The sequence below is a fragment of the Heterocephalus glaber genome, unplaced genomic scaffold (assembly GCF_053883595.1).
Source record: "Heterocephalus glaber isolate CG9 unplaced genomic scaffold, H.glaber_assembly_v1.0 deba00001509, whole genome shotgun sequence".
NCBI classification, from domain to species: domain Eukaryota; kingdom Metazoa; phylum Chordata; class Mammalia; order Rodentia; family Bathyergidae; genus Heterocephalus; species Heterocephalus glaber.
Window position 1 is genome coordinate 40,784,019 of NW_028258325.1, and position 25,446 is coordinate 40,809,464.

The following is a 25,446-nucleotide window of genomic DNA, read 5'->3' on the forward strand; positions in this document are numbered from 1 at the left end:
AGAACTCATTCCACTTCATTTAAGCCTTATTAATATCTTCCAGACAGTTTGGGAAACATCATAAGGGTACATAATGTAAGTCATTTCTACTATCATGAAATAAAAAACACTTATCTTACACTTTATTCATAAAGAAATGAAAAGGCCAAATAACTTGATTTTTGTCCAGTAACCAGCTGTTAATGTCTCCCAGCATTCTGGAAACCTTGTTAGTCTCCTCCCATCATCAGGCGGGGGTTTGATCTCTCCAGCTCCTAAGCAGCAGGCTCCTGCCTCCTTTCTCTTCCCTGCTCCTGGCTCCCTCATAAGCAGTCTGTCCCGCAAATCCCTCTTCTCTTCTTCTAACACCTCTTCTCTGTACAGCCCTAGTCTTACTATGAAATTTCTTAAATGCTTTCATTATTATGCCTCCCCTTTTACAACTTTTCCACCAAAGTTCTAATCTTATCCTAGATGTGATCAAAAAATATGGTAAATGCTCATTTTTTTAAACATAGTCACTGTATATTTTCATGCGTTTTAAATTTGAATGTTAATTTTTTAACATAAACATTCATTATATGAATTGTATGCTCATACAATATCATCACACTCCTTTCCCTTTTAAAGGGTATTCTTTCTCTTACATTTGTCCACCTGACTCATTCCTTAATCTTCAATAAATATAACATGTCCAGTCCAGTCTGGGCTCCCTCTTCCTTTCCTACCACTCGTTTCGCAGCACACAAGCCCTCTTTGCATCTCCAGGCCTTTGCTAGAGTTGTTCTCTCTGCCTGGAAGGCTCTTCCTTCTTTGTTCACCTGTTGAAATCCTATTCATTTTTAAAAGTCTTAGTTATGATTTGAATCTTAAATGTCCCCCAAAGGACATATGTTGAAGACTTAGTCATCAGCCTGTGGCACTGCTGGAAGGTGGCAGAACTTGAAAGAGACTTGGCCAAATAGAAGGAAGTTAGTTCTTTGGAGGAGTGACTTTGAAAGGTATACTAGGACCTCAGCAGTCTGTGTGTGTGTCTCTCTGACTGTCTATCTGTCTCTCTCTCTCTCTCTCTCTCTCTCTCTCTCTCTGTTTCCCTCTCATTCTCACTCTCCTCCTCCTCCTCTTCTTCTTCTTCCTCTCCTTAAGTTCACTGCTACCATGAAGTGAAGTCTTCTTCCTCTGTCCCTTCCACCACCACAAGGCACTGCACCACAATAGTCCCAAAGAAACCAAGCCAAGCAACTGTCGACAGCCATTTTACATAAATATTAGGAGAAAAATCTTTTTTATAATTAAAGTATGACTATAGCTGTCTAAGGCCTAATGTCACCTTGCCCACAAGCTGGCTATGGCATGGAGAAACATAACTGTTTTATCTCTTTTATGAAGTCTCCTTTATTTTCTACTCCCACCAAACTAATTATTCCTATTAACTATGCTCAAGGCAACTGCTCAACTACTACATGCATATTAAAGCAGTTGTATATATGAACACAGAACTGTTTTAAGTTGAGGCCTTAATGGTCTCATGATACTGTGATGCTTAAGGGCAAGAGTACATTAGCTGAAGACATCTTGGTTCTTTGAGAACCGAGTAGTAACTTAAAAAAAGAGAGAAAGGTTTTACCTAGGGGAAGGACAACTTCTTTATTAGCCTGCTATCTCATCCCACCTACTATCGTAAGAACGCCCTCTTTACCACCTTCATCAACATAAGATCCTCTTCGACCAAAGATCCTCATCAGCATAAGATCCTCATCAACATAGGATTGTCACCACCCCCTAAGTCACCCAGTACTCTCTCCAATTATTGTGGCAAGCTCCGAGTGTCTCTGTCATTGCCTACTGTGAGGCACTGACCTCCTGGACCTCAGTGTGCTTTGAAATTATGTAAGTCTCTATTATCTTTCTTTAGCCTTCACCATCCTCTTTTCTAGGCAATCAGAGGAGTGACTGCCCTCTAATAAGCAACCAAGAATTGAAACCTCTGAAACCATGAGCAAAAATAAATCTTTCCTCCCTATAAATTGATATCTCAGGTATTTTGTCACAGCAACAGAAATCTTATAAACATAGTCCTGATCTCTGGTGATCTCTTTTATGAAGTCTCCTTTATTTTCTTTTTTTTTTTTGGTACCAGGGACTGAACTTGGGTCCTTGCGCTTGCACAGCAGGCTGAGAAACCACTGAGCTAAACCCCCGGCCCCACGTCTCCTTTATTTTCTACTCCCATCAAACTAATTACTCCTATTAACTATGCTCAAGGCAGCTGCTCAACTATTTCACACATATTAAATTAGTTGTATATATGAACTCAGAGTTGGAAAAGAAGACCATGAACCATGTGAGTCAGTCAGGGAGACTAACTCAGAAACTAGTGGGAGAAGGAGAGACCAGAAGACAATTACAAGAATGGCTCAAACACTAAAGGAGAAAGGGTTTTGCGAGAGGGCAGAAAAGCAATGCCCTGGAAGAAGCAAAGGAAAACAAAAGCTCATAACAGAAAGAACTGTGGGGAAAGGAGTGAGGAGGCTGGAGTGTGGGAGAGCTGATTCACTGTGGAACAATGCTTTCAGAGGGCCACCAGAAAGATTTGGGAAAGAAGCCAGCAGAAGGCTGGAAGTTCAGAATGGAGGGTTGGGAGTAAATAGGATGACTGCTGATCACAAAGGCCGGTAGTCAAGGAAAGGTGATAAGAGAAAAGGTCTTGGCCTAAACTGGCCCAGAGCCCAGGGGATGTCAGAGGCCAGTTGAGTTCAGCAGTCAGTAGTCTTTGAGTCGGTTGATGAGCAATTTTTCTGAGGTCTATGAAGAACAGATCTCTCTAATCATCCTCCCATGGCACAGTCCTTACCCCACCCTGATCCATGTGTGTGGGCTACACTTTGGCAGGAGTGGTGGGGAGGGGTTGGCTGTGGGGCTTCCTTTCACTGGGTGAGGACTCAGACCTGAAAGGGAAAGCGTGAGCTGAAAGCTGTAGAATCTTCAGGGATCAAAGGCCTCCTGGCACAGAGCTATGTAGATACCAGGGCCCGGGAAGCAGTGGGCCTACTCATCCACAGGTAGGCAGTGCAGGGCAATTGCGGAGCCAAGGCAAAAGTATTCATATTCAGAAATATTCATTTTGCATTTAAGCAAACAATAACCACAAAAAGAAGCACAAAGGCTCACACAGCTAAGAAGTCCTGGGGTACCTCAGGCACAGCTGAATCCTGAGGTACAAATGAAGCTGTCCGCACTTTTATTACAGTTCACTCCACTATTCAGTGCCACTTCTCCCCACCAACGGTCTCCTCTCCTACTGAAAACACTTCCTCCATGGAACAGGAAAGATGGCCACCAGAAGCACGGTCCTTCACCCTTCATCACTCTAGCACCAAAAGAAAAGCCCAAGAGAAAGGAGTGCCTCTTTTCCTAAATATGAGCAGCAAGCAAGCCTGGTTGAGCCAGCCTGGATCATGCGCTTACCCCTAAACCAATGCCTTGGTCAGACTGCGGGACTGCTCAGATTGGTCAGAGCTGAGTCACATAACCATGCCTGGGAATAATATCAGCCCTACCCAAACCACATGACTTGGGCAGAGGAGTTCCCCAAAGAAAGGAAGTCTGAGCCAACAAATATTACATCTACTATAGTATGGACTCTTGTCCATAAGGCCTCAGGTACCAAAGGCAGGATCCCATGCTGGTCCTTAGAGCACAAGAGATGTAAAGTAAGACAGGACAGTTTTTAAAGATCAGCTTTGATAACTGATAACTGTATCACTTCCGGTAAATTACTGTACTTCATTTCTCAGTGCCTCAGTTTCCTTATTGTAAGATGGGGATGATAACAGTGCCTACCTCCTAAAGATGTTTGTGAGGATTAAATGAAGTAATGCATATAAACTGTGAAGCACAATGCTTGACACAAAGTGATCAATAGATGGTAGTTATTATTAGAAAATAACATCAATAGTGGCAATTAGTATCATCAGAACAAGGATACTACATGAAGGGTAGCAAAGAGTCAGTAAAGAGAGAGCCATGTCAGCATTTGTATAAATGAGCCCTGGATCAAGTATCAGTGAGGGTAACTCAGGACACAATACAGAGGCCCAGGAGTCAATGTCAATAAATGTGCTGAGCACCAACTGCACACCAGGCCCTGGGGATACAATCATGAGTAAGACACATGGGATCTGGTGAACTGCCATGACAGTGACTACGGCTCTGTGCACTCTTCCTGGAAGAAGAGAAGCTGTTACCACACTCAGCCACAGGCAGAGGGCCCTCGAACTGTGCTAACCATAAGAAAGAACAATGCTACCTGCTGGAATGCTAGAAGAAACTGAGGGGCCACAACTGCCCATCCACCCCCCAAAAAAAAGTATTTGCATAAATAAGGGAAAGTGTCTCTTCCTTTAAAAACTCTACTTCTATCTTCCTAAAATACAGTTGCAGTAAATAAGCAAATCTACTAGGTCTACAGTGTAAATAACATTCCAGAACTTTACAGTGCATGATCTGAACAACTGTACATGGTGGCCTTGGGCATGGACAACAAAAAAAGATAGAGGTGTAAGGGTGGTCAGGGACAGGAGTAGAGGGTGAATATTTGGGAGACCCGAGGCCTTTGGAGACAAAGAGTATCTTTTGTTACAGAATTGCACTATTCAGTATGGTAGCCACTCACTACATAAACTATTGAGCAACTGAAATTTAGCTAGCGCAACTAAGAAACCACATTTTTTAGAGTTCTTTAATAAATTCGAATTTAAAATTTAAAGCTGAAGCATTGTAAAATATCTCTCCATTAATCACAGCTTCATTGTTTATCCAGTGTAATATCAAAGACATCATATTGTACTATACTATATTATATTGTATTGCTCCTGAGTTATTTCTAGTATCTAATCAATAATTTGTATATGATCACACAGTAAAATTATACTATTTTTATATATTTAGTTACATAGTGTATATTGTGAAAATTATTTTCACCTGTTGCCCTTTCCGTCTTTAATATAGCTACTAGTTTTTAAATTCCTTGTATGGCTCACAGGTTTCCATTTGACAGTGGTGCTACAAAGACTTCTTAGAATCTACAGGATTAAGGAGCTTGGGGCAATGCCAGAGAGATGATTCGTTTGGATTTATTTGAAGCAGACTTTTGTGTATGCTATTAGCTTGTCCATCTCTGTTTACCAGCAGGGAAAATAGGAAAGCAAGAACAGTGGAGTGTAGCTCAGTGAGGAGAACAAATAGAGCTCTGGACTCAGACCAGAGCTGGTTGTTCTAAACCATTTACTAAATGCTATAGCACCTCCATGAACTTTCAGTCTCTTCATCTATAAAATGCTGAAAATAATCCTACCTATTTCACAGGATTACCTGCAGAATTAAACATGATAATCCACAGTCAGAATTTAGTATGAAGCCTGGTATGTATGCAGTAAACATTTGAAGTGTTTACGACAGTGGTTCCGGGTTCAGGAACTTAATTCTTTCCACGATTCTGGTCGCAAACCAAATTGGATGCGAACCAAATCAAATTCAATGGTTGGGTTCAATGTTGACCTTATGAGGAAATTTGATTGGGTTCTCATCCAGTTCAGTTTGTGACCAGAATCGTGGAAGGAATTAAGTTCATGAAACGAGGTATCACTGTATTTGGAATAAGAAAGGTTTAAACTAATTGCTCCTCTTGTATTATTTGGCTCAGTTTCCATGGTACAAGAAGGCACATCCCATCTCATTTATCTTTCTAGACTGAAGAGTTGGATGGGAGTATTTTTTTTAATCTTTTATGTCACAATAAATTGTTTCTCTTAATTTCTTTAAGGTACATTGATGAAAACTGCAAACACAGATGCTGATGCATCACAAAATGAGTGAGGTGGCATTTCTAATTATTTGTGACAACAGCTAATACTTAATTAGCATTTTTTGTTCCAAGTCATATGCTGTGTGAATTTTGTCTTTAATTAAGAGTTTATAATGATATCTGAATGTTTCTTAAGCCAAAAACTCGAATGTATATCTGCACATACAGAAGAATTCAGTTGCCCTAAATGCATTCTTTTCCTTTTCCTTGCTATGCTGCATAAATTTAAAGTTAGGAGTTTGGAGGGCTGGGGATTTAGCTCAGCAGTGTCAGCGCCTGCCTAGCAAGTACAAGGTCCAGAGTTTGATCCCTGGTACCAAGAAAAAAAATTAAAAAGTCAGGAGCTAAAATCAGGACTTTGGCTTTTTGGTGTGGCAAGAGGTTCATGCTGATTGTAAACTAGGAGTTTACTATCTGCTCCTTTTGTACACATTATTTTTAAAAAATAATAATAGCTGGGCACTGTGGTGCACGCCTGTAATCCCAGCACCTGAGGCAAGAGGATCGCACGGAGTCCAAGGCCAGCATTGACTATGTAGGAAAACTCTGTCTAAAAACAAACAAAAAATAATAATAATTGAACTAATCCAATCGTAGCTGTATACTGAAAAATATCTTAACTTTTGTTTGGTCTTTCAGTCCTATAGAGTTCTAATTTTAAAAAATATTTCTCCCAAGCTCCCACTGACTCTACTTAATAGCTTTTGTGTGAAGTTCTTTCCAAATCAGTTTGAAAGTCACAGTTTATCTCTAACTTTACTATTTATTTATCTAGTGCTCTTTAAGAATGCTAGTGAATTTTTCAAACATAATTCCTCCTTACAAAGCAGTATATTCCCCAAAAATGTTACATTTGCTTAAAACAGTATAAATGTACTTGTCCCCCACATACACACTCATGTAGAATTTACTTTACACTCTACTCTTTCCACCAAGTCCCAGAAAAATTTCACAGACACTCCATTAAATTTACCTGATTCCCAGAAAGTCATCCCTCTCTAAGGCTCACTTTTCTCATCTATAAAATGGACATAATGTAGACATCTTTTGGCAAATACAGCAAACCCTCATAAATGTGTATAAAACACTCTCAGCAAAGCTCGAAGTTCTTTACAAGCATTAGGCCATGAATCTTTCTGAACTGCACCATTAATTATGTGTCATTATGCTTTGTTGGATGAATGGAAAACCTGAAGCATGGGACCATAATTCCAGTTAATAGCTGACTTGAAAATAAAGCCGAGGCTTTAAACATTAGACCATAATATCCAGGAAGATGTCAAGGGAAAAATCTAAACAGGAATTCACTGTGCTCTAGTTCCTTCTCAAGAAATGACATGAAAGCAAAATTCTCCAGTGTTTCTGATTGCTCTGTACACCTGACTGAATCTTGCTTCCGAGAAATGGACAAATGAGTGGGTGGACTGCAGTTTCTCAAGGACATATGATGCTTTCCTGGCTCACGGGAAGTTCAGAAACCCTAGACCAGGAACAGAGGTCAAAAGGAGCTGCACAGTTACCATGACGACCTCTCCACCTTTTGTTACTGATCCTTGGAAACTTTTCCCACCAATAAAATGAAATGACCAACAAGAACACATGGGCCTGCCAAGATTCTCCTAACTGGATGATCTGACCTGTAACTGGGTACATAATGTGCTTCAAGGGTTCTCGCTAAACCTCTGTCCTCACACAAAAAAGATACTGTTGATCTAAAAGGTCAAAAAGAGAGGATAATGGAAACATTATATAACCTTATATAGCTAGTGAGCTAGTTTAGTGATTTTTTTTTTGTCCTTCTGACAATGGTTAAGCTCTAAAAACCCTTAGTGTTTTCAGGCTGGGTGTGGTAGCCCATGCCTATAATGCCATCTAGTAGGAGGCTGAGGCAGGAGGGTTGTGAGTTCACAACCAGCCTGGGCAACATAGGTAACATAATGAGGTCCTGTCTCAAATAAATAAATAAACAAACCACTCCAGAATGATGTTTTGAGAAATATTCCAAGGACATAATCCTCAAAGAGAAAAAAGTATAGCAATAATGTTTATTTTTTTAAAGGTGGGAGTGGGGCACTAAGGGTGTAGCTCAGTAGTAGAACACTTGCCTAACTTGCACAAGGCCCTGTGTTCAATCTGAAACTATAGATAATTAAGATTTTAGAAACTTTTTACAGAGGAAAACAAATGTCCAATAGTTGGGGGAAAATACTATTATGTATTAATACAACAATATAACTTACCTACTAAAATGAACCATTTCTATAAGAAAATGACTATATGAAATAATTTTATGTGAACATTAAGAACATTATGTATTAACTAAAACCTCATAAAATAATTGCATTGTGTAAAATTATAGAAGTTAGAGTTACACGGACAGTTGCATATAATGCTCCTTATTAAGGACTGTTTTCTAGAAAGTCACTGAGCATTTTCTTAAATTTGTTCTTTGTAAGGTTCAGTACTGTTTGCATTTAACAATGAATATATCCAGCTGGATATGGCAATATTCTTTTAAATGATGGCAGTGAGAGTCCACGGAGCACACTGAGTCCTCAGGGGTACCCAGAGATCTGTTCTTGGTTTAGATGAAGCAGGAAGATATGTCAACAGCTTTGAACCCAAAAAATCATATTTCTGTTGGAACTACAGAAATTAGGACAGAATTCTTTAATGCAGTGTCTCTATAACTAGTTTAAACATATGACAAAGACATTGGCAGTCCTTAAAAAGAAATTTTAAAACATGTATATCTAAAATTACATATCTGACAACATTTACAACCCCATCAAATTGTATCTCTGTTTCTGTCCAGGCATGGCTAAAGAAGCAAGCTTATTTTTTTTTTTGGTACCAGGGATCGAACTCGGGTCCTTCCGCTTGCAAGGCAGGCAGCAGAACCACTGAGCTAAATCCCCGGCCCCAGAGCAAGCATTTTCATAGTGAAAATGACAAAGAAACCAAGTGCCTTCTACAAAACAAAAATAACCCTAATGGAAAAATTAACTTTACTGCATGTTTAAATTATACTGGCAGAAAAATGAACCTTGAAATAACTCCTGTGTAGGAAAAAAAACCAGTTTCGTTTTGGGGGCAGTCATGTGGAGATTCCTCAAGTTGTGGCTAGAACCTAATACTGGGGAGTATATGAGGACATGAGAGTTTCTAGGGAAATAGTAACCAAAAAGATGCCATTAGAACTCCACACAAGATAAAAAGTTAAAACTTTTTCTTACTAAGTCAAATTTGAACCTCACAAAAATAGAAATTAAAGGAAGCAGGATATCTGACAGGGAGTTTCACAGGGTCAGGACCTCCTATAGTATATGACAATTTCAAATCACTGTGACACTCAGTAGCTAAGCATTTCAAAAGCTTTCAACTTGAAAATAAATGTCACATAGTTAGAAAAGGAAAAAAAATACATACATTCATATATATATATACATATATATATAGCCGATATCCAAACAAAAGTCTTTCTCCTTAGAAATATAAAATGTACCAGACTACACAACCTAATCACACATACTTCCTTCCCTCCTGCAAAAGCCATTATCTTTGTCATGAAAACCAAGACAATCATGTCACAACATTATGCTAAGAAACATATGAATGTAAAATAATAATAATAGTAATAATAATATGTATTTCAGTGGGGAATACTTCTAAATAATGAGACACAACACACTTGGAAAAACAAATATTTTATGCTTCTATTTGGCAAAATAAAGCAAAAGTTAAGAATTCAGTGAACTTAGACTTACTGGACACAACTATGACAAAATACTTTATCTGCTAAATGTCCAAAATTACCTGGAAAATCCATTCAATTCACTGACCAACTATTTACTCAGTATTGTGCTTTCCCTAGGAGATTACTCTCTACTTGCAAAGGCAAAGGAGTTCATGTAAGGCACTGAGGACATGAGAGAAAATACTACTGCATGGAGAAGTGGCAATGGCTTCAAACATTCTCTTTGGAAAGGAGAAGGAGGCCTGTGGAAGCAAAGTGGGAGGAAGGAGCTCTGCATGATTCTCCCTAGCCAAACTTCCACTCAGAAGGGTGCCCAAAACCAGCTGAGTAGTCTTTTCTAGCCACTTCTTCTTTGCTGTCATCCACCATAGATCAAAGTCACTGCTGCACCTGCTCCAATATAGCAAGTACCAGCACTCCTATTTTCTACCTCCCCAATGCACAGCTGCCATCATGGGAGCCAAGCTTTGCTTTTGCTGCAGGAAACATGGTTTGGGAACAATGCTCTTCCCACTTCAATGGAGGTGTATGCTTGTCAACATTCCTCTGTGCATAGCCACAGATGGTGCTGATGTTGTAAAGCTCCCAGGAGAGAATGCTGGAAGGTCACACTGCACTAAGGGAGCCTGAGGAATGACTCAGCCGGTAAATGAGGGCTGGGAAAGTTGCACAGGGCCGGGCAAGTCAGTCATCTCGGCTGGCTCCACCAGCCAGAAACAGGAACTTGGTGCACATTCCAAGAAGGGCACAAGCTTGAAAATGGGAAGAGAGGATCCTGCTGCTGGTAAAGCAAGTGTGTAGTGCTCTGGCCTCTAAAGGAAATCACGACAACTTCCACTGAAACCACATGGCCACCACTGACACCAGGCCTACCTTTCCAATTAAAATATTGTAATTACAAAAGAGGAGCCTCACTGAAAGGCAAGACATTCAGAGGCCAAGGTTACAGAAAGACCTTCCTAGATGAAGCAAATCTGTGAAATAAGAACAAGGGCTGAATGACCAGTAAGCTAAAAACCACCCAAGCTAGGGTTAGAGATAGGTTTTGCCTCCTTTAACAACTGTGATCAACTGCTATTGGACATTTAGCATGGAATAGAAGGAATCAGGTCCCAACTGGGTTCCATGAGACAACATGCAGATCGATTCAAAGATGCTTACTTGTGGGCAAAAGTGGAGAAACTGGCAGCACATTAGCCTGACTGAACCATGCTAGAATCTGAGCAAAGGCTGGTTAAGAAATCTACATTTCAGCCACTAATAGCTGGTTAAACAAAAACCTCTACCATCCCTCTTCTCTACCAAAAGCCTAGTAAAGTAAGAGAGAAGGGATTTTTTTTTAATCTGTAATATATAAACCAGCAAGAATAGAGAATGCCCAGAAGGAATGGCTGCTATCATGAAATCAACCAATAACAAATGCTGGCGGGGCTGTGGGGAAAGAGGAACCCTGCTCCACTGCTGGTGGGAGTGTAGACGGGTGCAACCACTGTGGAAATCAGTATGGAGATACCTCAAAGAACTAGGACTGGAAATCCCATTTGACCCCGCTATTCCACTGCTGGGGATCTTCCCCAAAGAATTAAAAGAATCATACCACAGTGATATATGTGCACCCATGTTCATAGAAGCGCAGTTTGTAATAGCTAAAACTTGGAAACAGCCCAAATGCCCATCAACTGGAAACTGGATAAAGAAAATGTGGTTTTTTTATAAAATGGAGTACTACTCAGCCATAAAAAATGAGAAATTAGAGACATTTATAGCTAAGTGGATGCACATTGAGGCAATACTCTTAAGTGAAATAAATAGGACACACATGTGTAAATACCGAATAGCTTCTCTGGTGTGAGAAATTGAAAGTGTAAATAAGGACTAAATGTATAATAGGTCATGTGAAATCGGAAGAAAGGGGGCAAAGGGGAAGGAAGTGGGAAGGCTAAGGGAAAGGATAGAAGGGAATGGGATTAATGTGAGAAAATGGAAAAATAGGAACAAAATTTTTGTAAATAGGGAGGGCTGGAGGGGTTGAAGGGAGGGCTGGGCAAGGGTGAAAAACAAGAACCAAGAGAGACTATGTAAAGGTGCAAATTTCCAATGATGAATGTCATTATATTGTATACCTAAAATGTACCAATTATTAGAATGAATAATCGATAATGTAAAATAGGAATAAAAGGTCCAAAGGGGTAGGGGTAGTGGGAGGCACAGGGGAAAGGAAAGAAGGGAAAGGAAAAAATGATGAGAAATGGAAAAAATGGAAATAAAGTCTTTGTAAATAGGGAAGGGTGGAGGGCGTGAAGGGAGGGCTAGGAATGGGGAAAAAATAAGAACCAAGATGCATTACATAAAGGTACAATTCCCAATGAGAAATGTAATTGTGTTGTATACCTACAATGTACCAATAAAAGAATTTAATACAAAAAAAAAATAGAGAATGGGACAAGAGACAGGGACAAAAACATTTGGTAGAGTGTAGGGGGGGAGACAATAAACAATCTAATTTATACCACAGACTCTCCAAGGGCTAAATAATTAAAAGCAAGTGGACCCTCTGTGGGTAAAGGAAAAGGGGCTAAAAGAGAAAGAAGAATGATCAGAAATCACTTTAGGACCGGGGATTTAGCTCAGTGGTTCCACCGCCTGCCTCGCAAGCTAAGGACCCGAGTTCAATCCCCGGTACCAAAAACAAAAAACCAAAAAAAAAAGGAAATCACTTTAGATGGTTGGATTACCCACATTCCTTCAGCCACTCTAAGCAGTTAGATGACTGTCCTTTCTTTGCCCTCAGTAAAAACCTGGTGTTTTCTCCCCATCCATTCCCACCTCTGGTGTCTCTGTTCATCAGGCACAGTTCAGGTGCCTCAGAGAACATTGTGGAGAGGTCATGTGAACACCTTCATTCAGATGCTGAGACTTCCAGCCTCTTCTCCACTGCCAGTTCCCAGATCACTGGTAGCAAGGCTCTCCTCAACCCCCAGGCCTCTCACCAGCCCAAGAGATAAAAACATCAGAGCCCCCCGCCCAAGCAGAAGTGATCACCCTACAGTGAAGTTCACAGTCAACACCCCATCCACATCTTCAGCTTTTTAATCCTCCACTCAAATGTGAGCAGACAACCAAGGGTTATTTAAAACACGAGAAAAGCCTCAATGTGAGACATGAGCGACTTAAACAGTGAAAAAAACGAGCAATTTGTGCAAAAATCATTAACTTCCCCAGAGAGATAAGACCCTGGACCATAAAACGAAAACAAGAAATACCTAGATACACAACCCACACACACAAATAAATACATGTGTGTGCTTATTCAGAGAACAAAAAAAGAAGTTTTTAATAGAAGATATTAAAAATAGGACACAGGCATGAAAAATTCAGTGGAAGGTGTGAGAAATACAATTCAGAAAATCTCCCCAAAAGTAGGACCAGGAAATAAAAAGATAGAAATTATGAAAGAAAGGGTAAGAAAATTAGAGGCCTAATCCAAAACATCCAATATCTGAACAACAAAATTTTCTAAAACAAACATCACAAAAAATGGAGGACTTATCAATGATATAATTCAAGAAACTTTCCCAAACGGAAGGATATAAGTTTCCAGATTCAAAGAGCCCAGTATAATGGATGAAAACAGACACACAATAAGCTACACATCATAAAATTTAAGGAACAAGAGAAAACTTTATGAATTTCCAGAGAGGACACAGTAGGCATGTAACCTGTACACAGACTGCAAGCAAAACTGGAAAACAGTTTTGAATTTCTTAACAGGAACACCAAAATCAAGAAGGCACTAGAGGCCAGGGATTTAGCTCAGTGGTTCTGACGCCTGCCTCGCAGGCGGAAGGTCCCAAGTTCGATCCCTGATACCAAAAAAAAAAAAAAGAAGGCAATAGAACAGTTCCTTCAAACTTTCCATCTTAGAATTCCACACTCAGCCAAACTATAAATTGTCAGTGGAAAATAGATATTTTCAGGCATTCAGTCTCATGTTGTATGTACCCTTTTCCAGGAAGATCCTGAGAATGTGTGCTATTAAAACACATTAAATGGGTGTCCACCAAAATAGAGGAAGGTATGTGCTATGGGCACCAGGAGACCCAACACCAGAGGGGGATGATGGAAATCCCCAGGGTGCTGTGAAGGGGGGACCTCAGGGTGACAACTGTGTTCCATATGTAGAAGGCAACCACTCCAGGTGAGGAAAAGGAAATTGACAGAAAACCTGACATATTTGAGGAAAGATTCTGAAAACTGGCCAAGAGAGTTGTAGGTTAAATTAATGAGGAGTACAAAGTGATCAAATAAAGCAATGATTAACTTCAAGGAAAACAAAAAGATGTGCTTAGCTTAGCTATGAATGTTGATCAAGGCATTAATCAATGTTCTGCTTTAACTACTGCAAGGTCGGGAAAATAGGGAAGCTGTGCTCCTGTGGGGAGTTGGATGGAAAAAGAGCAATCTCACCCTCTTGCATGATAAGAAGTCAAGAGGGAATGCTTAAAATTGAAAAACTCAAGATGTATTAACTATACGCAATCAGTGCTGAAGAATTATAAGTGATTATTTCTGGAAAGGAAGAAATGTACCTTGCATAAATGTTTAAAACTGAAAAACAAAACAAAACTCACATTAGCTTCTGTGTCCATGTACATAAATATAAAACATATAACTATATTAATATGTAAATGTATCTTTATATTAATATTATTGAATAATAAACAATCTGCTTTTTCTTTGCTTTCCCAAGTGCAACCCATTCTGAAAATTTTTTTTCTTTGTTTCCTCTAAACAAAAGAAAATGTAATTTTCTGCATTTATACCACAGTAGTTGTGGTCATCTGAGCTCAGAGCAGTTAAGTGTGGTGAGGAAATTAATAGCTATAATCCAATCCAAGGAAGGACTGGTTGAACCAGGGCAAAAACAAAAAGACAAGCCCAGGTGAGGCAAGTTTGGAAGTGGAGGCAGCTAAACCCTTCTCCTCTACATTGTTGTTGTTTTCAACAAAGCTCTCCTAACAGCATAAACACATGGTACAGAATAAGTGTATAATTTCCAATGACCATGAATCAATTTCGCTCCTTGCTAACAGACATGAATGCCCGATTAATGAACCTAATCCAAACAAGAGAGCTGGCCCCAAAATTGTTGATCTGGATCTCTCTTCACTTTGCCTGTTGTAGACTTGACAAGAAGAGAGCACTTTAATGGCTCTGAACAAGTGAAAATGTCATTAGCAGACATTTTTAACATTTACTGAGGATCCACAGAGGACTCAGCTCCAGGGTGAGATCAATACCCTTGCTGACTCTGTGGACCAAGGCTCCTTGCCCTGAAAAAGAGGGATAGGAATTTGTGGGGAGGAGTGGGGTGGAAGCCAAGGAGCTGGAAAAGCAGGGGTATCGGGGAAGAGAGGGATCAACCTGGTCAACCTGGAGGAACCTGTAGGCAGAGGTGTGGTTGGAGGACCCAGGACCCGGCTCCTGGCACTCTGGGTGCCTGGAGGAAAGCGGGGAGGCCAATAATTGTTCACCAAGGGTAAAAATGGGTCTCTCACTACCTGAAAGCCCTCCAGCCCCCTTGTCAGTGATCAAGAGCAAGAAGCAAATGCTGCCATTCTTTGAGGGAGGTTCACCACGGTTTGATAAAACTAGCTCCTGCCCTTCAGTAACACTACTGAGAAAACTAGACCATCTTGATACAGAATATAAAGTAGGTAAACAGGTTGAAAATACTAGAACATAGATTAGCATTCTATACTCTATCCTATTTGTGAAGACATGAAAATTCTAGGCTAAGGATCAATGTGGGGCAAAGGTATGGCCAATGAGAGCACACTACTGATTTGCATGTGTTCACAACACTTACCCTGTACAGTTCCACAAATCAGAATGAACACATCCATGTAGGAAGAATCAACATCATCAACAGAAGTGCACTACCCTAAGCATCTGGAGTTGGTCAGAGTAACAACAGATTTATCAGATTAACTGGAGTGTGGGGAAAATACATATCTTTTGTAAACATTGACAGTGTAACTGAATTTAAAAATAATTTCAAATACTTAATGTGGAAATTACTCAAACTTCTCTTTTCTCCATATAAATCTTGGTACTCCACACCATATATGATTCATGGAATCATATTTGGAGCTACCAGGGTCACAAACTGTTGAACCCCCAAATTTATTTGCCAGTTTGTTGGTACCTTTTTTCCTCCCTTCTCCAGCTCTGTAGAATCATCTAGAAGGGAGTAAATGGTCAGAATTTCCCAAGAGGAAAATGGGCATTCACTGGAAAAATGTAGGGCATATACACAAAACGTATAACTATTTTGGACAGCCTTCAAATCCACCTAACCACCAGCCATCCTGCTGTTCCTTCAATCAATGATCAACTCTTCTAGTTAAATATTCCAGTTTCCAAAGAACAGCAAGGCATGAGATTGCTCCCGAACTTGGTACAAGGCAACATATCTGTTATTCGTCTATGAAAATAATAAAGTCAAAAGGAAATGTAGGATCCGAGGAAAATGGCACCCTTCCGGATCAAGGCCCTAGTTTTTCCAATGCCTATATTCTCTGAGCCCGTTTTCAAGATACGAACATCATTTCCCTGAAGAAAAAACTGAACTGAATGGGGTGAGGCACTTGGACATGTGTAACTGTGGAACCTCCTGGTGGATTCCGCCAACTTTCAATCAAGGCTGCGCTGCCGCCTAGGCAGAGAGGATGAATCCCCCCTACCCCACAGGCGCCAAGAGAACCCCCAGAGGCTTCGGCCCTGAGCCCCAAGAGGAAAAGGGGAGGGTGCTTCTCCTGAGAGGTCATCGCCCGAGTCCGGGAGGCCGACAGGCTCCAGCTTCCAGGAAACGCGGCCACCCCAGGCGACGCACCTGTCCTTGCTTCCTGGACTGAAGGGATAGGTCCTTCGCCCGCGCTCACCGCGCCAAGAAAGAGAGAAAACCCTTCCCGGTTCGATGAGGGTCAGTCTTTGGGCACGTGGAAACCACCTCCGTCTGTGCGCGTCTCCGTCCCGCCCCTCCGCGCCCGGAGTCCCGCAGTCCTCAGCCGCCCCTACTTACCTGGCCGGAGCGAACCCGCCGCCTGAGCCGAGAAGACTGAGGTCTGATCTGTCGCGGAGTCCAGGGCCCCGCGCCGCCGGCCACGCCCCTATCGCCTCGTCACGCCCCCCGCAAGCCACGCCCCCCGACGCTCCGCCCGCCCCCCCGACCCCCCCTCGCTGGAGCCCGCGGCTTCCCACAGCCCTGCGGTGACCTCAAAGTAAAACACACGAGTAGGTTGGAAGAGCGTCTGGGCCCCCGCGGCCAGTTTCAGGGGGTGTCCCTTATCCTCCCGGACGCAGCGTCCGGGCTCCCTAGGCCTGGACTTCCCAGTCCACGAGAACCACCCAGCGAGGGTTCCTACGTCCCGAACCGGGACAACCCCGAGCAGTGCCACTTGCGGGTGACCTGCAGCAGAGTAGGAAGTAGGAACCCCGCCTCCTCTTCCGCTAAAGGGTGGCGGCCGGCGGTGACGCGATGGCGTTTTGCCTCATGGGTCTAAGTCCCCTTAGACTGTCAAACCCCAGCCAGCATAGCTGGTACCTACACGGCCGTGTGCACTGTCACTTAAGGACACTTCACATGAAGCGCAGACGACATCTATACGGCCCTCTATGCACCAGGAACCGTTCTAGGTATTTTTCTTGTACTAAAAATTCTATGAAGTATATATTGTCGGAATCTCCATGTAAGGTCTAGTGAAAGTGAGGCACAGAGCAGTGACATAACTTGTCTAATGTCACCCAACGAGTAAATTGAGAAGCGGGCCTTCAAATCCACATGGCACTCCTCCTCCTCCTCTGGAGGCATCTTGGCTCTTAAGCCCCGCTGTCCTGACACCAGAACCTGAATTCCGTCCGTGCTCAGCCCTTTTTATTTTTTATTTTGAAACGAGGTCTTCCCCCATTGCCCAGCTGGCCTTCACACTGATCCTCCTCTCAGCTTCCCGAGTAGCTGAGATTACAAGTGGGGGCCACCACACTCAGGTACTTTAATGTTTTAGGAACACATTGGAACTCACTGAAAAGACAGCTTCTACTGGATGGGGCAAATAACAAACTCACAAATCAGCCATTTTACCATGTATTATCACAGCTTTAGTAATAACTCGTTTATTCTTTCATGAAACTGTATCTAACAATACCCCAACTCAGATAAAATTCCATATTATCCATATTATACACTTAAAGATATCTTGTGTTGCATCATGAATCAATTCCAGCTTTTAGATCAAGGCTATGACCACATGAGGCTTTGGGGGAACATCTAGACCCAAACCATAACAAGTCCCATCCTTATAAGCAAGTGCATAGAACTAAGATAATACATGACCCATTAATTTATCCACACTACAATTCAAAATGATGTGAAGATAAACCCAAGGAATCTATTAATTTTATACAGAACATATATCTTATCAATTAATCAGCCATTAGAAGGAGGGGAAACAATTCAGAAATCCATAGAGCATGTGACTGGGAACATTCAGGGAATAGAAGCTGTTAAACCTATTTCCATGTCCATCATCACAAGGCATCATTGAAGGACAAGATACTTTGGAGCTTGAAATTAGGGAAGCCTAGACACCAGTTAGATGGTGAGGGGGGGGAAATCAAACCAATTCTTAACATTTTACAGAATTTAATTAAGCACATAAAACTGTACTACATAATATATTTCTCCATAAACATTTTGTGAAATTCAGACCGCACTGCACCATTGACAAATCTTTTGTCTTTCTTCTGATCATCTCCACCATTTGCATGGTTCTTGAAGACAATGTCCTCATCCCATCTTCTTTTCACTTTGAAGCTGCCCTAATGCTGGGGTGGGCCAGTGAGAGTAAGGAGAAGGTTTCCACCTAGAACGCTTTTTATCCAAATCCTTTCTTCTTCAGCTTTTTGTCCTTGCTCCTTCCTGGCCTGTCTTCAACTCTTTCTTTTTTAATTTTTTCCAGTTCTGCAAGAAAAGCTGCAGTATCATGGTCATCACTGTCCTCTTCAAAATCTCCATCTTCCTCTTCTGTTAGAGGACCATCTGCATGGAGGTTGCAGTAAGAATCTGGTCTAACTGAGGCTCCTTTGAACACGGAAGAGGAGGTCATGTGTTCTCAGGTTGGAAAATTCCTATTTTTTCTCTTCCAGCAGCTCTCTCTCTTCCAGTTTTCCCCTAAAGTCATAATTACGAACCTCCTCAGGGGTATCCTGAGTAGTTTGTATTTTATCTTTGTATGAGAGGGAAGTCCCCTGCTTGAATATTGCTTTGAGAGTGCTCAATTCACCTTTTCCTTTTCCTCCTCTACCCCTTGTGGGTTCAAAAGTTGGCCTGGCTGTTGTCATTTCTTATGAAAGGCCTCCCACAGAATCAGGTGTGGAAGAGTCCAAAGGGCTGTCTATGTGCTGGAGACCAGAGGATCCAGGCGAAGGCCTGTAGCTCATGGTAGTGTCCCTGGTAAGTCTGTTATCAGGAGGTTGAAGGGTCTGTGCTGGAAGCCAGGAGATGACATCCAGGGTGAAGGTGAAGACTGGAGCTCCTCCAACAGAAACAGAAGGCTGGGGGCTACAGTTTTGGGGCTGTGTCCAATTCAGGGTGTGACTGCTCTTGAAGCTGTTGTAGTGCACAGCATCCACTGCTCAGTGCCACTGGTGTGTTTCTCCCTGTACACCTCTGGAGGCACTGCTTTCACTGTGTCTCAGTAGATTTGATCCTCCTTTCTCACTCCAGGAGCCGGGAGCTGGGGAGAGAGAGTAGATTGCCCCTTCCTTTTTCTGCACTGAGGTCAATCTCTTCAGTTTCTCTGTGGGCTCCAGTTTTCCCTTCAGATTCTTCCTGGGCCTCAGGGATCCACTTCCCTCCTTTCTTTTCTTCTCCAGGTTGTGATTTTCCATCATCTGGATTCTGAATCTTGGAGAAGTTGATTTCTTACTCCTTAAAACTCTGCCATCTTCCCAGAAGTGTTCTTCACACATTTTTCTTAATATAAACAGAAAAGGCCCTTTACTGAGTGAAAACAAGAGCACAGCTTGCTCTTCAATTTCCACTGCTTATCACTTCAAGAAGAAAAACCTGGGTCAGGGATTTAGCTCAGTGGTTCTGCTGCCTGCCTTGCAAGCAAAAGGACCTGAGTTCAATCCCCGGTTCAAAAATAAAAAATTTTAAAAAATTAAAAAAATAAAAGTGCACACAACATCTGTTAAACACAGCATGGGCTAGCATGGAAAGTAACAACAGCAAGTTCTTCATAGCATCGGCATGTCCTTTATAGTGTCCAAATCTTGAGGAAACCCTCGAGAACTTCTACAACTGGGTCCTGAGAGAGGCAGTGCTGGAATCCCACTCCTCAGTGATTTTGCTGACATCAGGTCCATGCATCCTATTGAAGACCTGCTAGAGCTGGGCGTGGAGACACGCTTGTAATCCCAGCACTCGGGAGGCTGAGGCTGGAGGATCGCCGCAAGTTTGAGGCCAGTCTGGGCTACATAGTGAGTTCAAGGCCAGCCTGAAGTATGTAGCAAGACTCTATCTCAAACAAACAAAAAAGCCCTGCTTGAGAAGTCTACCTGCAGGACTTTGGGAACTGTTCTGCACATATGTCCAGGAACTTGTAATTAATAGGTCACTCTTAGGACCCCAGCCAGCTTTGCCATGCCCTAATCTCCTACCTCAGTAACATCAAGGTGTTGGATGACTCTGGCACTTTAGAGAACATAGGAGGAGAATAAGAAAAGGTTTTCTGTTTGTTTGTTTTTTGGTACCAGGGATCAAACTCAGGACCTTGCATTTGCAAGGCAGGCGGCAGAACCACTGAGCTAAATCCCCGGCCCAAGAAAAAGTATTTTAGACAGGCACATTTGTACATGCCTGTAATCCCAGCACTCTGGGAGGCTGAGGCAGGAGGATCTCACGTTCTGGCCCACCTTGTGCAATTTAGTGATTTTGTGACATCCTGTGTCAAAATCAAACAATAAAAAAAGATTGGGTATATAGTTCATTGTGAAGGCTCTGGGTTTAATCACCAGTTGGAGGGGGGCGCGGAGAGGAGAAGAAGCAGGAGGAGGAAGAAGAGGAGGAAAAAGTACTTGAGAATAATAGAGGTTGTTTGTGGAGAGAATGAAGTTTCTGGGGTGAGGTTTTAGGGTCTCCAAAGTGAGAACAATGACAGTTTCAGGACCTGACCATAGAAATGAGTAACTGATGGGGAAAGACAGTACAGGTGAGGTTGTTACAGAGAAAAAGATCTAAATAAATTCTGTAGCTTCGCTAGTCCTTGGTTGATTTAAAAATCACTGATTTTGGAGGTCACTCCACTGGCCCATCATTGTTAAGTCTCCCAGTAGCTTTGCTGTAGATGACACCTCTGCCGTGTGGGCTCTGATGAGAATGGTCCCCAAAGTCTGAAGCCGCTTTTGCTGAGAACCCTGACTCTGCACTTGGGCTGCATGTGTCCAGTTGGGGGACTGGAAGGCTTTGCTGACTCTGTCTTCACATTGTGTCTGTGACCCTGTGGGTTAAAGACACCTGACACCTGCCATAACCGCAAACACCAGAGCATAAAAGGATGGAGACAGGTGGCACTGGAGTTCAGGAAGATCTCTGCCTATTCCTAGGAAAGACAAGGATATCCCTGCCCTTTATTGGCCCATCTCTCCCTCATCATCCCCTCCTGTAGCTGTAACTCACCAACTCTCTGAGCTGGGAGAGTGATGTCAAGCAGAGGCTCCAGCTTCCCCATTCTTTGGCCTCTGAAAGAAGCTCTTTCCTTCCCATCACTCTCTTGAGTCATTGGGTTTTTCAAGTGGCAGCGATAGCAAATCTTTTTCTCAAAGTGGGCTGGGAGCTGGGCAGCTACACAGCTGGATGGTTATCGGTGTCGGTGGGCTGAAGGGAGGCTCCATTAGATGAGGGTCCCAAAGAAAAGAACACAAATAGAGCAGACATTATAAAGCAGGAACCCGGCTTTATTTTTCAACAAAATACTTATAGTAATTTTTATCAGCTTCCTAAGACATAGTAAGAGAAAACATTTTGAGCGACCTTGCAGGCCATGTGGCACATACATGGTTGTCTCTGCTGATTCATTATTATATAAGGAAGCCCCATTGTGCATCTGCTGTGAACAATGGGATTGTGTCCTCAGGTGTCCTCGGATGCCTGGGATTTCACACATCCTATGGCAGCCCCCTATATTCCACCCTTTTAAAGATGGGGGGGGGGGCTGTCGCTTCTTCTGAATGGCACACAAGGCTGCCTCTTGTCCCCAGAGCCCATATACAAGGAACAACACATAACCATCAACTCCATTGCTATTGCACCACCATTGAGAGCCACCCAGTGCCAGGCAGATCCTAGGGATTTCCATCACTGGGTCAGGGGTTCTTGTTGTAAGGCCTGGATGGCGGACACCTCCATGTCTATCTCTTGCAAGGCCTCTTGTATTTGTTCCTGGTGGTCAGGAATAAAAACATAGTATTTTATTCATAGGAGGGTACAAGTGCCTGCCTGTGCTGCTGTAGTCAACAAATTCAGAGCCATACAGTTGTGTAATATTATCTTTCTCATTTGGGATGTTTCATCTATGAGCAACATCAGAGACTAGTGCATGATATTTACGCCCTGTGCCATGTGTTGAACTAGAGCTTCGATTTGGAGGGCTAGGTCTATATTCCCTGCCTCTGGCACCAGTACTTTCATGGGCTAAAACCATTAGGTCATGCGTTTGATGTGGTGCCATCTGTGATATACATTGTCTCAACTGTGGGGTGTGCCTGTCAGAGTGGGCCTGATAGTGTCCTTAACATAGAGAAACCCCCAGGAGAAGTGCCCCATCCAGTGTGTGGGGAGGTACAGCCAACCTGTAGTGTCATAGACCCATAAGGCATCCACCATGGGCCAATCAGTGGGCCCTGTACCTATGAGTTTATGGCCATCCCATCAGGCACTTGTGTTGCTATCCATAATGTGTTGTTACACAAGTGTAGGGATAGTAGTACACAAGTGTAGGGAAGTGTATGATTTCCCATTGACACATTGACCTATTCAATACATTGTGGGGCAACATCTAGCAATATTACTTGATTTCCCATCATCTACCTTCAACTATTATGCATCATAGATCCCAGTCCTTGTGGGGTGGTTGTGTTTTTTCAGATTAGCATCTCAACAGCCTGGTGTCACTGATCCCTGGCAGGTCCAGTTGGGTTTTGCTGTTGCCAGTCCATCCAATTGCAAAGAGACACCAGCACAATTCTCCATGGAAGGTCTTCACCCACATCTGTCAGGAGTTTAGTGCATACCCATCAATGCAATTGTTGGTACATACAAGCAAACGTGTGTGCCCAAGAGATGATGCTGTTAGCTTGACTTATCCTAGTTGGAAGGACAGGGCAAAAACAGAAATCATCATAGGGAGCTTTCGCCCTTCAGGGAGGATGTAGGCCACATGTTTATCCTGCAATAGGGTGGTGACTGGGATCATTTTATCTTCCAGTTCAGAATATCAGACCTATGTCCTCATTACCATTGGAGGCATGGGGGTTGGAACCAGGTCTATCATCCCTAGGGGAATAGGCCAAGCAGCCACAGTATCATTTCTTTAGGATGGTGCCCCTCAGCATCAAGTGAGGAGCATTCAGGGGCCATGTTGAAATCCGGGGCTGCAACTCTATGGCATAGCGTAGTTCCCCTCCTTTGGCTCCAAGAGGAACACCCAATTCCCCAGCAAGGGGTCTGTGAGCCATTCCCAAGTCTATTTGTACTGGGTCCCCAGCCCCATAGGCTCTAGTGTGGGGAGGATCAAAGCCCCCCTTTACCACCTTGCTGGTTGAATGCACAGACAAGTCGGCTGTGCTTTCAGAAGGCAATTCAATGGGCTGTCATCTGTATACTGGGGCTGGTCACTGAGCAGTTGAACAGCCTGTGGTAAGGCCTGTATCTACCCAATAGACTTTGGAGTCAAATAGCCCAACTTAGTTTGTTTGTTTTTTAATTTTTAAAATTTTTATTTTACTTTACTAGTACATGTACATAGTACATAATGCTTACATTCCTTGTGGGAAGTTGGCACATGTATATCACACATCTTAGTTCCTTTTTCATCCCCCTTTCTTTCCCTCCCTCCCTTGTCCATCCATCCCTTGATCCCTTTGCTTTTTGTTTACTTGTTTTTGTACATGTTAGCAGCACAAATGTTTACATTCATGTCCCCCCGCCACCACCCCTGCAGGCTCTCCAGCATTTGTTCTTTGATTTCTTGATGATGGCTATTCTTCCTAAGATGGAATCTCAGTGTTTTTTAAATTTCATTTCTCTAATGGCCAGTGATTTATGTATTTATTGGCCATTTATATCCATGAAGTGTCTATTCATTTCACTTGCCCATTTTTTGCCTGGGTCTTTCATTTTCGGATGTCTATTTTTCTGAGTTCTTCATATATTCTAGATATGAGTCCCCTGTCTGAGGAATCGCTGGCAAAAATTTCTTCCCATGCTGTAAGTTGTTTTTTCAGTCTGTTGGTTATTTCTTTTGCTGCACAGAAGCTTTTTATTTTTTTAATATTATTTTATTGGTACATTTTAGGTATACAATATAATGTCATTCATCATTGGAAATTTGCACCTTTACATAATCTCTCTTGGTTCTTATTTAGTTTTCTAACTTAGTTTTTCAGAGCCCATTATATATCTCAATCATACCAGCAGTTTGTGGTCGCTAGGGCATATGAAAGTGCCAGGTAATGTTATTGTCTTTGGCCTATTGTTGTACTTGAGCCCCTGTAAAAGGACTTCCTCAGTCAGACATTATTCCTAGTGCCATCTCATATGCTGCAGTCAACCATTGTAGTGCCTTAATGGTATGCACCTGGTTGGCAGAGGGCATGAGGTAGGCAAAGCCTATACCTGTTATAGTATCCACAGCAGTTAGAGCATATTTATGACCCTGAGAGAGAGATAGGAGCCTGATATAGTTTACCAGTGATTGTTGTAGGGGATGGGGTGCCTGAGGTATTGCACCCCATTGCGTGGGCACCCTCCTCCTCCAAGGGGCCAGCTGAGCACATTGAGGGTGTCCTTTTATTGTGCTCTTGTCTCTGTGGGAGTCATATCCAAATGCCATCGCTGTGCTATAGTTTGCATAGTATGGGGCCCTACATGCCCCGATTTCTTATGGAGCCAAGGTGTCATTGTTGAGGGTGGCCCTCAAAGGGCTGCTATCCTTGTCAAGGAGTCTGCCAAGTCATTTCCTGGTGAGAGGAGAGGCCTATATCCTGACACATGGTACCTGACATGTGTTGTAGTTTGCCCATTCTCTCATAAGTCTCACCATAATTCAGTGCCTCATAGGGGTCGATGTCCTATCTGTCAGTCTTGGGCCACTCAGGTTGGTAATCAGAGTGTTAGCCCTTGGAATATGGCCCAACTGTCTGTGTAAATGTTCAGAGGTTCATACTCACGCATGACAAGTAAACATATTGACCACAACTCTGCCCATTGCCTTGCCTTGCCTGTCCAACCTCAAACCAGAGTGTCTCTGTACGACTGGACAGTGACTGTCATCCGTGGGGATGACATGTGGGGTTGTGCCATGACTAGAGCCATCAGTATACCAGGCCTCAGCCAGGAGTCTCTCCTTCCCTTCCACATAGGGACTAGGGGTGATAACCGGTAACTCATTATCCTATATGGTTTCTTGGGCCATGTATGTCACAGGTCCCAGAACTGGTGCCAGTTCAGCCACTAACAGGCTAGCTGACAAAGATGCTCTCTGCTGTAGATATGTTTCCT

General features: G+C 42.6%; 1 protein-coding gene and 1 pseudogene across 1 annotated transcript in view; both read right to left on the reverse strand.

The window, feature by feature from the left end:
* Tec (tec protein tyrosine kinase) overlaps window positions 1-17,063 on the reverse strand; it is a 127,100-nt gene extending 110,037 nt beyond the window's left edge. Inside the window, exon 1 of the mRNA XM_004849751.4 lies at window positions 16,687-17,063. The gene's annotated coding sequence lies outside the window, so the exon portion shown is untranslated. The remainder of the gene's footprint in view (window positions 1-16,686) is intronic.
* A 1,266-nt stretch (window positions 17,064-18,329) lies between these two features.
* On the reverse strand, window positions 18,330-19,004 carry LOC101699567 (spliceosome-associated protein CWC15 homolog pseudogene; annotated as a pseudogene).
* Window positions 19,005-25,446: the final 6,442 nt, after the last annotated feature.